Consider the following 4,205-nt stretch of genomic DNA (forward strand, 5'->3'; position numbering starts at 1 on the left):
GATCGGAACTTCCCCCTCTCCTCCCAGTCCCTCCTTCTCTCCTCCCCTCCCCTTTCCTTTCCCCTGCCTCCCTTCCTTCTTAGAGAAGGGGAGTCCTCCCATGCACATCAACCTGCCTTGGGATATCGAGTGGGACTGGGCACATCTTCTTCCATTGAGGCTAGATGACATAGTCCAGTTAGAGAAAAGGGAACCAAAGGCAGACAACAGAGTCAGAGACAGCTCTGCTCCTGCTGTTAGAGGTCCCATGTGAGGACCAAGCTGCACATCTGTTACACATGTGTAGGGGACCTAGATCTGTCCCCACAGATGTTCTTTGGTTGATGATTCTTTCTCTGTGAACCCCTATGGGCCAGATTAGTTGATTCTGTAGGTCTTCTTATGGTGATCTTGACCTCTCTGGCTTTTTCAAGCCTTCCTCCACTTCTTCCATATGATTCTCTAAGCTCTGGCTAATGTTTGTCTGTGGGTCTCTGCATCTGTTTTCATCAGATACTGGGTGATGTCATTCAGATGACAGCTGTTCTAGGCTCCTGTCTGCAAGTATAGCAGAATATTATAACAGTGTCAGCCAGCGGTGGGCTTGCTCTCATGGCATGGGACTTAAGTGGAGCCAGTCATTGGTTGGCCGACTAGAAGATTGTGTGGGTGGGTTGGTGCCCCCCTCCACTGGAAGTCCCACTTGGCTATAGGAAGTGGCCATTTCAGACTCCATATCCTGCCCTGCCAAGAGCCTCAGCTAGGGTCAACTCTATAGATTCCTGGGAGCCTCCTCATCCCAGAGATGCCTCCCCACTTGTTTCCATTCTCTTCTCTGCACGCCTGCTCCCCACCCTTGCTCCCACCCGTTTCCTCCCTCCATCGACTTCAGTTGTTTATGCTATTTCTCCTTTGAGTGAGATTCAAGTATCCTCACTTGGGCTGCCCTTGTAACTTAGCTTCTTTGGGTGTGAGGATTGTAGGATGGCCACTCTCTACTTTATGGCTAAAACGCACTCAAAGTGAGCACATACCGTGTGTGTCTTTCTGGATTTGAGTTGCCTTGTGCAGCTCGCTCTTTCTTTCTCTCTTTCTTTCTTTCTTTCTTTCTCTCTTTCTTTCTTTCTTTCTTTCTTTCTTTCTTTCTTTCTTTCTTTCTCTCTCTCTCTCTCTCTCTTTCTCTCTCTCTCTCTCTCTTTCTTTCTTTCCACTTTATTCACTTTGTATCCCGCCCATAAGCCCCTCCCTTCTCTCCGCCCGGTCCCACCCCCCCCTTCTTCACGAATGCCCCTCCCCAAGTCCACTGATAAGGGAGGTCCTCCTCTCCTTCTTTCTGATCTTAGTCTATCAGATCACATCAGGAGTGGCTGCATTGTCATCTTCTGTGGCCTGGTAAGGCTGCTCTCCCCTCAGAGGGAGGTGATCAAAGAGCAGGCCAATCAGTTCATGTCAGAAGCAGTCCCTGTCCCCATTACTATGGAACCCACTTGGACACTGAACTGTCATGGGCTACATCTGTGCAGGGGTTCTAGGTTATCTCCATGAATAGTCCTTGGTTGGAGTATGAGTCTCTAGGAAGACCTCTGTGTTCAAATTTTCTGGTTCTGTTGCTCTCCTTGTGGGGTTCCTGTCCTCTCCAGATCTTACTAGTTCCTCCTTCTTACATAAGATTCCATGCATTCTGACCAACAGTTGGCCATAAGTCTCAGCATCTGCTTTGATAGTCTGCAAGGCAGAGCCTTTCAGAGGCCCTCTGTGGCAGGTTCCTAGGTTGTTTCCTGTTTTCTTCTTCTTCTGATGTCCATTCTCTTTGCCTTTTGGGATGGGGATTGAGCGTTTTAGTCAGGGTCCTCTCTCTTGATTAGTTTGTTTAGATGTACAGATTTTAGTAGGTTTATCCTATGTTATATGTCTATATGAGTGAGTATATACCATGTGTGTCTTTCTGCTTCTGGGACAGCTCACTCAGGATGATCCTTTCCACGTCCCATCCTTTACCTGCAAATTTCACAGGCTCTAAGAACGACAATCAATAAATGGGACCTCATGAAACTGAAAAGCTTCTATAAAGCAAAGGACACCGTCATCAAAACAAAACGACTGCCTACAGACCGGGAAAGGATCTTCACCAACCCTTTATTTGATAGAGGGCCTGATCACTCACAGGCAGGAAGTACACCTGGGTGTGTGCTGCCTTCTGCTTTCATGAAGGCAAGAGGTATAAGCTCCTGGCTATATGTAACTTGGCACCACATTCTGAGCATGTATCTCAGGTATGGCCCTGGCCAATACCCATTGTCCTGTCCAGTAGTTTATAAAGCTTTCCATGTGTTAAAGTTTATTAATGGTTGGACCTGTGACTCTCTGAGTGCCCCAGAGCCATAACAGTACCAAATGCTAGTTTGATCACACATGATAAGCATTTATGAAATTTTATATTCTTTTGTAATTATTGACATAAAATTTTGTCCATATCTGCTTATGAGTTTGAAATACAAAATTGCTTTCTTTTTCCAGGACACTTAAATATTTACTTACATACTTCAAAAACTACATTTCTTATAGAACTTAGAGAAGGATAATTCAAAGTATAGCAAAAGCTAGCTTTCATATATGCTGTGTTTTTATGTAACATTGGTGTTTTAGACAATACCCTAACCTCTTCCTTTGCTAAGGTCCACTTAGCAAAAACCAGAACAGACACAACACAACATTTCTGGTCTCATTATTCCACAGACAGTATTTGTGGAATTCTACTTGGTGAAATACCAACAGTCAATGTCCCTGTGGTCATTCAAGGTTTCTCAGACTGCATACATTTCTGTGTCAGCTAGTATCTGCTTTCCTCTGCAGGATGACCAAGACCAGGCCCTGCCTTTCCGTTTTTGCTCTTGCCTATCAAATAGACCATGGGGCAGCTCATTTGCTGCTCTGTCTTTTGCACTGTCATGCTCTTCGTTGGTGATTACCCTTAGCGGTGACTATAGCACTGGGCTGTGTTCCTAGTACATGGGATCTCTGCTGTGCCCTGTAGAGAAAACACACCCCTTTCAGGTGTTGAGTTCAACTGTCAGGTGACAGTGTTCCATTATCATAGTGAAATAGTGGGTATATGGTAACTTGTTGGATGCCTTGTACCTTAGAAGAACATATTCCTTCTGAAAAAGGGTGTTTATTTTTTTCCGTTTTCTTGTAGTTACTTGGTTTTATATCTTGACTGTAGACACATGAGCACTGAATGCAGATGAAACACATTCTCTGCATTCAGAGAATACATGATTTCTGAAACTTGTGTCCTGGGACAACACATTGCACGAGGGATACATGGTTAGAAGTTAAAAATAGACACACCTCATTATTTGTTTCTCTTCTCTTCTGGGAGAGAAGACACTCTCAGAATGGTAGTGAGGAAGAGTCTCCAAAGGCCTTGGGACTGGAGGCCCATGACACTTATGGGCCATTTGCATATGGTACCCAAGACTCCCACATATGTGTGTCATGAGCTTTTCTTACTCTGTTCATTACCTGAAGCCCAAGTTAGAAAGGGCTCAGTCTGTCTCCGGAAACTGGTGTGGGAATGTTCTGTATATTGTATGAATTCCAGGTTCAGAAGAACTTCCAGGCATTTGGCAACCGGTTAATTTTATACATTAACCTAATGGTTCTGGTCTCTATTCTCCTGCTACAGCCCCTCTGTGTATGTGTGTGTTTCCTACAAAACAGGGTCTTGTTCAACACAAAGTATCAATGTTGGATCCTAGTATCATAAAAGCAAACAAATTTAGAAGCATTCAGTCCCTTTGCTGGTAGAAACTAAAATGGCAGATGTTGGAGAGCAACTTAACCAATGTGTAATTTGAGCTATAAAAGGGAAAGAGCATTGCCCTTCCTTTCCCATGTCCATGTGATGTAAACGTGAAGTGACATACGGCTCATGAAAGCAATGCTAGGCACACAAAGCTGTGCACCGTGGATCTGCAGGGCACTTAGCATCGCCAGCGATTCTGTCCTCCTGTCCTTGCTTCTCTCAGACTTTGCAGCTGAATTATTTTCAGGTCTTAAAACCAACTTCTCTTAGGATTATTATTATATTTTGCATTTGATACAATATATTTTGATTACGTCTTTCCCTTCCCCAACTTCTTCCAGACTTCCACATTTTTATTTACCCAACTTCTTTTTCTTTCTTTCTTTCTTTCTTTCTTTCTTTCTTTCTTTCTTTCTTT

The sequence above is a fragment of the Psammomys obesus genome, unplaced genomic scaffold (assembly GCF_907164565.1).
Source record: "Psammomys obesus unplaced genomic scaffold, mPsaObe1.curated_primary_1811, whole genome shotgun sequence".
Taxonomy (NCBI): domain Eukaryota; kingdom Metazoa; phylum Chordata; class Mammalia; order Rodentia; family Muridae; genus Psammomys; species Psammomys obesus.